The following is a 12,216-nucleotide window of genomic DNA, read 5'->3' as shown; positions in this document are numbered from 1 at the left end:
CATGCAGAAAATGAAACTCTGCTCTTTATCTTCTACTGTACACAGGCTCTGCACCAAATGCATCATAGATGTCAAAATAAGACCTGATACCCTGAAATTGTCAAAGGTCACAGTGGAGAAAATACTCCCACTTCCAAGAACAGGTAAGGGATTTCTGAGTAGGACTCTCATCCAATAGTAAATGAGACCAAAAATCCACAAATAGGATCTTATGAACTTATGACTTTTTATTTCAGCATAAGCAAATATAATTGAATTGGTGGCCTACAGAATATGAGAAAATCACTGGTGCAATAGTGACATGGGAGTCACTGTTTAATTAGCTTCCTTCTGATCTCGTGAGGCCTGCACTATAGGAAGGAATTAATACCTAGTACTGTGTACCTGGTCAAAAGTCACTGGCTTGACAGGTCATAACCCTTAAGATGATGCTACTATTGTTACTTTGTGTAATAGCAACTGCTTTGTAAATATTTCTGTTTCTACATCTAGATCTCTTCAGCTCTCAGTCTTGGTCAGAGGTCCTTCTTTCGGTAGCAGGCATCAGTGAATGCACAGCTTCATAACATTAGAATGTTGAAGTGACCATGAATGCTCATTGCTAAATGGAACCTGTAGATTAACCACTTCTGTTAGACATAGGAAACGTCGTGGAAATGGGCCCTGAGTGTCCTGTCTGAGCATGAGGGGAACTGCTGTGACATGCTGTCTTTTGGACATGACATAAGCCGTTGCTCACTCACAAGAGCTGTGATCACCTGCAGCTTCAGGTGACCATGTTCGGGACTGACTGTGAACATACCTATCTGTCCTGAACCAGACAGCTGGAAGAGGCAGTCTGCTGGTGGAAGACAAAGCTTACTAAGCCTTTGTCTCAGTACGGAAAATAAAAAGGAAGCCAGAAGTTGGCTTTTTGTATTACTTATCAGTTCCCCTTTATCTGTCTGCCTCCCAGGGAAGACTGTTTAATTCCTATTCCCTCAAATTAGTGCGTTTATTGAGGTTAATACAAGAGAATAGGCATGGAAATAATTATAAGAATATGAATATCTGTAATGTGTGGCATCACAAAGTCTCACATTAGAATGGGTGACTCATGAAGACTTGAATTCTGAATGTGTCTGCATGACTTGTTTGCAGCTGAATGAGACAGAGTGTCTCATTTCTTCAGTTCTCCTTAGTTACCACCTATTTAACCTTGGGAGTGGAAGGGCCTTGTTAATCCTGTAAGTTTCAGCTTTCCCAGCCATAGTTTAATTGCTGGGTATTATGAACCTCCATAGAACTTTCTGAGACTTAAGGAAATAGCTCTACCCAGGGAAGAGCACACTAGTTGGATACTCAATATCAAATGGTCAGTCCTGAAAACATATATTCTAGCTATACAGAATGCTTGGTTTACATTTAGGAATATATAACTACATGCATACATACACACACACACACACACACACACACACACACACACACACAAGCTTATAACAGCAATTTATGAAAAGGCAGGTCATAAATGAGAAACAGCAAGGAAGAGTATAGGGAAGGTTTAGAAGGATGAATGAAAAGAGAAAATAATGTGATTATAATCTCAAAAATAACAGTAAAGAATATCATGTCATAATAAGGAAAATTGTTATACAACACTTCACCCTTTCCTTAAACTGTTAATTGTTTCCACAAGATCACTTTCTTCCATTGGGCTCTGCAATGGCTGGAGAGCCACACACAGGTCCTGAAGTCCCCGATGAAGCTACCATTTAATTTTCATCTCTTCTGTAAGCACAGCTCCATCATGCCCAGTGAATTGGCCATAATGTACTGCTTCTCTCATACATATATTTTTCTCTCTTTTTTTCATTAAGAATTTTTTTAATTTTTATAACAAGCACAGATACCCCTCTCTTCCCTCCTCCTGCTTTTCCAGCATTTCCCCTTTCAACCCTCCCCGTACTCCCTCCTCCAACAAGGTAAGACCTCTCATGGGGAGTCAGCAGAGACTGGTCCATTAGTAGAGGCAGGTCCAAGCCCCTCCCTCTGCATCATGGCTCTGCAAGGTGTACCACCATAGGTAGTGAGCTCCAAAAACCAGCCTGTGCACCAGGGATGGATCCTGATACTACTGCCAGAGGGCTCCTTAAGCAGATCAAGCTAAACAACTGTCTTGATTATGCAGAGGGCCTAGTCCAGTCCCACAGAGGCTCCATAGCTGTTGGTCTAAAGTTCATGAGTCCCCTCTAGTTTGATTTGGTTGTCTCTGTAGATTTCCCTATCATGATCTTGATGCCTCCTTACTCATAGAATCCTCTTCTCTCTCTTTGACTGGACTCCCAGAGTTTGGCCTGGTGTTCTGCAGTGGATCTCTGGATCTGCTTCCATCAGTTACTGGATGAAGGCTCTATGATGACAGGGTATTCACCAATCTGTTTACTGGACTAAGACAGTTCAGACACTCTCTCCACTATTGCTAGTCATCTAAGCTTAGGTCAGCCTGCTTACATTGATATTCTGGGACTGTGTAGTACCTGTTTCTCTTTAGGTTTGAAGCAGTGGATACATTTGAGTCCAGGTTTGTCTGAAGCTACTTTGTAATTTGTAATTAGCCTTGGATTATGCTCAGCCTTTCTGAAAAAAAAAATGATATGTAGATATTGATAGAGGACTGTATCTACAGCCCTTCTCTTATATCTCATGTATATTCTGAGGAACATTGGCTCTTTCCAAGGGAAAAGGGCACAGACACCAACACACACAGCACAGACTCCAGATGAAATAAACTACATATTACACAAATAGAAAGGTGAAGTAGGGAGGAGTCAGTGGTGCTTGGGAGAGTCCTTGCTGCTGCATGGGTGACTGTGATCATGGTAAAGAGGCACCATGAGCTCATGTGGAAAATTGTTGCTTCTCAGTAAAGATACCAAAATAGAGTCCCAACAAGGTCCCTGCTGCCTTTCCTTCCTTCTGTGATCTGCTCCCATGAAGGCATATCACAGGCAGTTAATATAACAGCAGAGGATGGTCCTCCATTGATGTGAGGCTGCCTTGTTAGGCACATGAGGGTTGTGCAGATCTTCATGGGTCCTCTTATGCAGTGTGGGCATGGTGTCCCCTCCTGTATGTCATTCATGGCATGCACTATGAGGGTGCTCCTTTGGTCCTTGCTATGGAAACACTTCTCAAAATGTCATTTGTCTTCTACCTTGAAAACTCCTGGAACAATGAACCATGCCTTAGTGATCCCTTTCAAGAAAGCTCCTTGTCATGTCCACTCACTGATGTACGATCAGGTCTTCCCACAAAGAATGTCTGCAATGACTTACCAGAAATTGATTCCTGCTCACATTATTATTGTTGTGAATCACAGGCCACTTTAATAGAGTGAGCTGTCAACCTGTCAAGGGCACACATGTAACCATGAAAATGATTCCTTATGGAGTGTCACAGAGGCCAGGCCTCACTCTGCTCAGGGGAGCACAAAGGTGGTCAAGCTATGTGGATGTTTTTGGACTGATAACTAGGGAAGGTGCCCAAAGGCTACAGCTATCATCATTGCTTTGGGACAGTTTCCCATCCAATCATCCTTTCCTACTACAGAAGTTCACTGCTGAGAAGAGGAAGGTCAGTGGGGATGGGGCAGACTCAGGCCATATGTACACAGTTCAAATACTGGTCTATCGTTTCTGAGACTCAGTTTATCTTCAAGATTCTCTGATCATGAGGCTGGTATTGTGCCATCTGCAGTACCTGGAGCTTGGGGAAAACAGCTGTTTTTAATTTGCCCTCTAGTCGGTCCCTTCACCAACATTAAACACAACTTGAAGTGGGATTGACCAGAAAGCAGAAAGCCATGAGGCTTTCCCTACCTCCTCTCCTCATGGTAGTTGATGACTTCTGAGGCTGTCACTCACTGGGTAGCAGTGTAACAGCAGTTCATCCTGTCTCATTTTGGAAAGTGGAGTCCTGGGACAGGTGCTGACTCTGCCTCAGCTGTTGTCACCTTTTCTAACAAATGCTAGTGCAGATTAGTAGTAGAAAACAGTGGACATATCCCACTTTGAGAAAACCCCTTCCCAATCTCCCATTGTCCTTTGCCTTCATGCCTCTCTCCTTCCCTGACAGTTTATCTCTCAAGGCTGGTCTTAGATTTCCTGCAATACTAACTCAGTCTCCTTAGTGTTGGGTTTCCTATTTATTTATTTATTTATTTATTTATTTATTTATTTATTTATTTACCATACATGCTTTTTTTCTCACCCTAATATAATATTTAAGGGTAGTGGGAAGGAGGCATCTTAGAGATCTGAGGAGTTTGTCAAGGTATCACAGTGTTCAATTCCTCTATCTTATGAGGATGGAAACCTACACTTAAGAATTGTGGCATGCAAAAAGAAAGAAAACAAAATTGAATTAACATGTTTTTCTACTGGTCCTTAACCAATAAAATCTCAGTTAGAAAAGAAAAACTCTTGGGAATTTCTTCCTGTTATATCTAGATGCTGTGTAAGCATTATGCTATCTTCAAAGCCGAACGGGATTTAGGCAGGGTAGCCTCAATAAAACCAGCTATCTAATCACAGAGCTTGAAATGCTTTTCCTGTCTGTAGCAGCCAAATCCAGAAGAAGAGAACTTACATGGTTGCCCAGCAGAGATGCCTCTTTGCTGTCTCAGCCTGGATGCCTGTGGTAACAGTTACAGTAGGAACGCCCCACCTGGAAGTCTTCCAGTCGACATCATTGTATCCTGGGAACCCACAATTTCCTGGTCTTCACCAAGTTCTGGATAGCCAGTAAGTGTTTTTAGTTTTACTTGATGGTGATGATTTACCATAATCTGAAAGTGCAGTAAAAGAGGAAGGAGAAACTGAAAACTTACATATGCTTGGTGTCAAATGTTATCTGAAGGCTTACCATGTAACATAGATTGTAGATATCCATCTAAGAAAGATCCTAAAACATGTACACATTGTTAGCAACATCTTAGACAACATCAGTATTCTAGAAGCATGGAAATTCCATGCACAGAATGCAGCATGATCAAGCATGCCCCACCCAAAAGTAATAGTGCCACCAACCCATCATAAAGGATCAGGGCACCATCATTGTTGTGCCACAATACACACATGCTTTTTCACACACTATACTCAGATATATGTGCCCACATTCATACATTTAGAATCATGTATTTGTCTACAACTTTGCATGCACACCCACACACACCCATATGCAGACACATAGAAATATTCATTAAATTAATTAGATGTACAATAATTTGGCATAAGAAAAAATAAAAAGAAACAAACAACCTCTGTGGTATTGGTACGCATGTGTATGGTATGCATGTTGTCTGCAGAACTATGGGTATAGTTATGTGCATATTTTTACAAGTATCTATATGGTATATGTAATATGTACAACCATATTTATTTGCATATACATGTGTATATAAATATAAAGATAAACTGAAATCTCAACTCCCAGACACCAGCCAAGGAGGCAGCAGAACTTTCTGAGTGGCCACCTTGCTGTGTTAGCTCTTTTCTACCTTCAACTCTGAGTACCTGTTATGTTTGTTTGAAAGGCATAACTTTTTAATTCACAACAGAGACACTGTTTTGCCTGACTAGAAAATATGTAAACTGTAACTTTCAAAAAACAGAAACATGAGAAATAATCTTTGATTTCAGTATCTAGAAATGAATATCAAAACTTCCTTCAACACATTTTTTTCTATAACTGTATATCATTTCAATACTTTAATATTAATCTTATTTTTTAAATTTTTTCTCACTTGAATAATGCAGTCTTCAATATATATATAAGTTATGAGGTATCATTCTCAGTGATGGTAGTGGCCACTACTGTCTCTATCTAAAACATCTTTTAGTTGCCTAGAAGTCGAGTTGTTAATTCCTGCATGGACTAGTTTATGTTTCTGTGTAGACTTAGGAAACTTTTATTATACTAGGCTTTGAAGACATGGAGGTAACTAGGGTGAGTAGCATGGGAAGGAGATGGTTTGGGTGGGCTGACTGCATGTGTTGGGAAAGTTCTAGTTCAATGGGTGAAAGGTCATGTCTGAAGTAATAGGCAAAAAGGCAGAACACAAGAGAAAGGTATTTCTTACTGCACGCTGCTACTCAGTGTAGAACAACAGATCAGCTCTTACCCACTGCCTGACACATGGCTGTCCCAGATTTCTACTTAGCATGGTGAAATGATTGTCCTTGGCTTGCTCTACAGTGGTGTCTTTAAGGATAATACAGGTCTAAAAGCATATGTAACAAATAGACCTAAATGTACAAACCCTTACAAGGTATTCTGTGTCAGAGCTGGTTTATTCCAAAGTCCATGCTCAAAGGGTCGTCCAGAAGTAGAATTCTTTCCTGAGTCCATTGTTCTCTGTGATTATGTTGGATACCTACTGTCTTAGTTAGGGTTTCATTGCTGTGAAGGGACACCATGACCATTGCAACAATTACAAAGGAAAACATTTAATCAGGTGGCTTACAGTTTCAGAGGTTTAGTTCATTATGATCATGGCAGGACAAGGAGGCCAGGCAGACATGGTGCTGGAGAAGGAGAAAAATGTGGAGATGAAGCTACATCTTGATCCACAGGCAGCAAAAAGTGCTCTGAGACACTAGGCATGGCATGAGCATAAGAGATCTCAACCCTCCCCCACTGTAACATAATCCTCCAACAAGGCCACACTCCCTCCAACAAAGCCACACCCCCTAATAGTGCCAATCCCTATGAGATTATGGGGGCTTCTTACTTTCAAATTAACAAACCTCCAAGATATACTGAGAAGGCATAATAAAACACATTATGGTGGGGCTAATAGATGTTTTTGAGAGGAGAGTACTTTTTTTTTTAAAAAGAGGAGAGTCTTATCATTTGTTTCTACCCATCTTAGTTCCTTGTTAGGGACTCCACAACAAAACAGAGATTACCAAAAGAAAAGCATATTCACTTACCTAGTGCAAACTTTCACAGCAAAAGTCTTCCTTAGGTAGAAAAAAACAAAACCAAAAATTGCTTAGACATGTGATAATTTTTTCAAGATTGCTTTTATCCAGAATTGTCATTACATAGAATATCCTGTGCTTAAGAAGTAATCTTTATGTGCATATTTTCACATAATATTAAGTAAATGTTCTAATTTACAATTGAAAGAGTCAGGTACTTTAAATGTACGTTAATAGCAACATTTTGACTTTACTTAATCATTACAGAGGCCAGGAGAGGGCAGAGTCCACGTGGAATTTAAGTAAAGGGGTTTGTTAGCTGTCCTGTGGGTCTTCTGAGACAGCAATAAATGCTCTTAATGGATGAGCCATCTCCCCAGTCCCTGCATTGACTCTTGTTCTCCCAGCCCTGTGTGCTGTATTAGGTGGATTGGATCACTCCCCACCAAAGACTGAAGTTTATTGAAAACTGTAGGGACAGGCATGCTAATTGTCTTAGACTGCCACACATCCATTTCAGGGCTCTCATAGGTTCAGGATCCTGCCCAAGTCTCACTGACTGTGAGAATGGAACAGATTTGCTGGATCTCTTCTATGTTGACAGCACCTATTAAGCCTGTCTGATGAAATGCAGAATTGAGAAGACCCTCCTGGGGGTGGAGGTAGGGTGAGGAATCCCTCTTGATGGTCCAGAAAAGCAATGATGGGAGGAACCTCATGACTAGAGGGAGTGGATAGAGTTTGCATCAGGGGCACGTGTCTCTGGTGCAGAGTGATTCTGGGCAAAACTAAAAAAGGAGAGAAGTGGTTGAAGCTGCTCTTTTACCACAGCAGATCATGATTATATTGAGAAAATTCTTCAAGATGACTGATTTACTCTTGTGAAGCTACTCTGGGATAGATCTGATTTCTGAGACTAGAGTGAGGCAGAGATTTAATGTGTAAAGGAAGTAATTCCGTGTGCCTCCAAGCTAGAACTATCACTATCAAGAGCAAAAAGTACCTACTGTCTACTGATCTTAATGTGTGAGGACGTGTGTGTGTGTGTGTGTGTGTGTGTGTGTGTGTGTGTGTGTGTGTGTGTGTGTGTGTGTGATGCCATGTCTTGGCCCACATAAGCTAAGACACCTGGTTTTTCATTCTTCACTTAAGCTCGAATCTCTCCATCTCATATAATTACTCATTTAATTAGATTACTGTGTGTTCCATTGGAGAAATTTCAGACTTGTGTTATTTTACTTTCTTGCCCAGTGATTCTGTACAATTCATAACTGACATAATGCTGCTGTGAGGACCAAACTACTCTAAAAGTTTTATCTCTGTCTGGTGTATTGGTCAGGGTTCTATGGGGTAACAACTTATAGAATGCATTTCTATATATACAAAAGCCTATTTTTTAGAATGACTTAGAGGCTGAGGTCCAGCTAATTGAACCTTGGCTGGCTATGATGGCAAAGTCCAAGAATCTAGTAGTTGCTCAGTCCACAATGCTTGATATCTCAGCCCATCAGTAGTATAGTCTGGAATCCCAAAGAAGATGGCTCCAATGCCGGTGAAGGAATGGACTTGCTAGCAAGGTGAGAGCAAGCAGCTAAAGAGTCACAGCTCCCTTCCTCCATTTCTGTATAAGGGCTACCAGCACAAGGCCTGGCTAAGGTTACAGATGAGGTTTTGGTTCAAAACATCTGAGTTAAAGATGTTACTTTCCTCATTAACATCCGGATTAATGTCTTCCAACCACAAAGAGCTGGATTCTGTGTGGATCTTCTGTCTTCAAATTAAGCAAATATACCTCACAGGTGTGCCCCTCCATATTGGGGTCTTAGTTAATCCAGATGTAATAAAATTGACAACGAAAAATAGCTATCACAACTTCACCCCATGTCAACTTGACACACAATTATATCTTTTTATATCATGATTAATTTCTAAATGTAAAACAATAACCAGGTCATAATAATGCCTAAACATGATATAATTATTCCAAGTACAAGGCAAACATATTATGTATTAGACCAGCTCAAAATTATGCCTAGCATGATTTAACAATCCCTGTACAAATACAAACACAATAAAAAGTTAGAATAAGTGGTAATGTCCCTTGAGGGACATTTTTTAGTATCCCAAATTTAAATATGATAAACATCAATATTCTCCCTTCTTTTAGAATGAATGATTTTATTTATTTATTTTTGTTTTTACATCCTAACCAAAATTTCACCTCCATCCTCTCCTTTCAACCCTCCACCCAACTCCAATCTTCCTGATCCACATCCATTCCTCCTTCTCTTTCTTCTCTTCAGAAATGTGCAGGCCTCCTATGAATATCTGCCTGCCATGTCATATCAAGTTGTGGTAGGACTAGGCATGACTTCTTCTATTAAGGCTGGATATAGCAATTCAGAAGGATGATGGGTCCCAAAAGCAGTCAGTAGAGACAAGCCCTGCTCCCACTGCTAGGAGTCTCACAAGAAGACCAAGTTATACAACTGAAAAATATATGCAGGTGAGTCCCATGATGCTCCCTGGTTGGTGGTTCAGGCTCTGAGTCACTATGAACCTAGGTTATTTAGTTCTGTGGCATGCTTGTGGGGCTCCTGACCCCACTAGCTCCTATAAAAATTTAATTTTTTATTCACTAATTTAAATGCATTGGTGTTTTGGTTTCATGTATGCCTGTGTGAGGGTGTCAAATCCTCTGGAACTAGAGTTACAAAGAGTTGTGAGCTGCATTGATTTTTTTCATTATTTTAAAAAATTATTTCATATGAATAATGTATGGAAATCTGATCGGAATTTAAAATAATAACATCTATCTATTTACTTATTTAGAATAAGGGAAACACTTATATACATACATATGATAGAGAGAGAATGAACATACAATACACACCATGCCATTTTCACATTCTATTCATATGGAGGTCAATGAACAAATTAGGAGGAGTGGGAATTGCACATGCTGAGGGAATGCTGGAAATAGAAATCCTGACTAAACGAACAGGAACTACAGAAACAAGCATAACCAACTGATTGCAAGAGATGGAGCAGAGAATCTCTGACACTGAAGACACAATAGAGAAAATAGATTTGTCAGTCAAAGAAAACACTAAAGACAAAAAAGTCCTAACACAAAACTTCCAGGAAATTTGGGACACCATGAAAAGACCAAACCTAAGAATAATAGGGATAGAAGAAGGAGAAGAATACCAACTCAAAGGCACAGAAAATATATTCAACAAAATCATAGAAGAAAACTTTCCTAACCTAAAGAAAGAAATACCTATGAAGATACAAGAAGCTTACAGAACACCGATTAGGCTGGATCCAAAAAAAAGTCCCCTCGCCACATTATAATCAAAACGCTAAACACACAGAACAAAGAAAAAATATTAAGAGCCGCAAAGGAAAAAGACCAAGTAACATATAAAGGCAAACCCATCAGAATAACACCAGACTTCTCAATGGAGACTATGAAAGCTAGAAGATCATGGACAAATCTTATGCAGACACTAAGAGAGCACGGATGCCAACCCAGACTATTATACCCAGCAAAACTCTCAATCACCATAGGCGGAGTAAACAAAATATTCCAGGATAAAACCAGATTTAATCAATACCTGTCCATAAACCCAGCCCTACAGAAAGCACTAGAAGGGAAAATTCAACCCAAAGAACCTAAACACATCCATGAAAAATCAAGCAATAAAAAAAACAAAAAAAAAACATTCATTACAAAAGAAGGGACAATATTGATGTTTATCATTTTAAATTTGAGATACTAAAAATGTCCCTCAAGGGACATTGCTACTTACTCTAACTTTATAATGTGCTTGCAGTTGTACAGGGATAGTTAAATCATGCTAGGCATAATGTTGAGCTGGTCTAATACATAATATGTTTACCTTGTACTTGGAATTATTATATCATGTTTAGGCATTATTATGACCTGGTTATTGTTTTACATTTGGAAATTAATCATGACATAAAAAGATATAATTGTGTGTCAAGTTGACATGGGGTGAAGTTGTGATGGCTCTTTTTGGTTGTGAAATTTACTACATCTGCAATTAAGCAAAACCCAAATATGGAGGGGCACACCTGTGAGGTATTCTTACTTAATTTGAAGACAGAAGATACACATGTAATCAGATCTTTTCATAAGGAAGACATTCCCTTAACCTAGATATTGATGGAGAAAGAAACATCTTTACCTCAGATGTTTTGAGCCCAAAAACTGCACCTGTAATCAGCCAGGCCTTGTGCTGGAAGCCCATATAAAGAAATGGAAGAACGGAGCTTTTGCTCTTTAGCTGCTTGGTCTCACCTTGCTAGCAAGTTCATTCCGTCACTGGCATTGGAGCCAACTTCTTTGGGATTCCAGACTATACTACTGATGGGTGATACATCAAGTGTAGTGGACTGAGAAACTGCTGGATTCTTGGACTTTGTCATCATAGCCAGCCAATGTTCAAATAGCTGGAGCACAGCCTCTAAGTCATTCTAAAAAATAGCCTTCTGTATATATAGAAATTCATTCAATAAGGTGTTAGACCAATGGAACCATGACCAATGCACCAGCCAGGTAGAGAACTTTTAGAGTAGTTTGGGTCTCACAACAACCTTATCTCAGTTATGAATTCCACATGGTCACATTCCCTTAACCTGTGTTTTAGGTGATGATTTGATGCTGGCCTACTAGGTTTCTATACTTTCTGGCAAGAAAGTAAAATAACACAAGTCTGAAATTTCTCAAATGGAACACACAGTAATTAATTAAATGAGTAATTACATGAGATGGAGAGATTCTAGCTTAAGTGAGGAATTAAAAACCAGATGTCTTAGCTTCAGTGGGGTAAGACCTGGCACCCCCCTCCCACACACAGGAAGATCAGAGGACAATAGGTTTTTTTTTTACCCTTGTTGTGACAGCTCCAGTCTGGAGACCCAGGGGATAACTTTCTTTACACATTAAATCTCTGCCTCACTGTCAGTCTCAGGAGTCAGATCTATTCCAGAGGAGCTTCACCAGGGTAAATCAGTCTCTGGAAGAACTTTCTCAATATATTCTGAGATCTGCTGTGGTAACAGAACAGCTTCAACCACTTCTCTCCTTTTTTAGTTTTGCCCAGAATCACTCTGCACCAGAGACATGTGCCCCTGACGCAAACTCTATCCACTCCCTCTAGTCATGAGGTTCCTCCCATCATTGCTTTTCTGGACCATCAAGAGGGATTCCTCACCCTACCTC

General features: G+C 39.9%; 1 protein-coding gene and 1 long non-coding RNA gene across 9 annotated transcripts in view; one reads left to right on the top strand and one right to left on the bottom strand.

Annotated features, from left to right (window-relative positions):
* The window catches only part of LOC143269255 (disks large homolog 5-like), a 126,341-nt gene that overhangs the window by 30,913 nt on the left and 83,212 nt on the right, over positions 1-12,216 (top strand). For 7 of the 8 annotated variants that reach the window (XM_076554327.1, XM_076554329.1, XM_076554318.1 and 4 more), the window contains 2 exons: positions 46-143; positions 4,602-4,784. The gene's annotated coding sequence lies outside the window, so the exon portion shown is untranslated. Of the gene's footprint in view, positions 1-45; positions 144-636; positions 771-4,601; positions 4,785-12,216 lie in introns of all 8 variants that reach the window. The other variant, XM_076554319.1, reaches the window with a different exon arrangement.
* Positions 6,468-7,224, bottom strand: LOC143269305 (uncharacterized). Its single transcript, XR_013045705.1, has 2 exons — positions 6,975-7,224; positions 6,468-6,566 (listed from the first exon to the last, which is right to left on the bottom strand). It is a non-coding gene; the product is annotated as an uncharacterized LOC143269305 (long non-coding RNA).

The sequence above is a fragment of the Peromyscus maniculatus genome, chromosome 18, assembly GCF_049852395.1.
Source record: "Peromyscus maniculatus bairdii isolate BWxNUB_F1_BW_parent chromosome 18, HU_Pman_BW_mat_3.1, whole genome shotgun sequence".
NCBI classification, from domain to species: Eukaryota; Metazoa; Chordata; class Mammalia; order Rodentia; family Cricetidae; genus Peromyscus; species Peromyscus maniculatus.
This window is presented reverse-complemented; position numbering and strand designations above follow the sequence as displayed.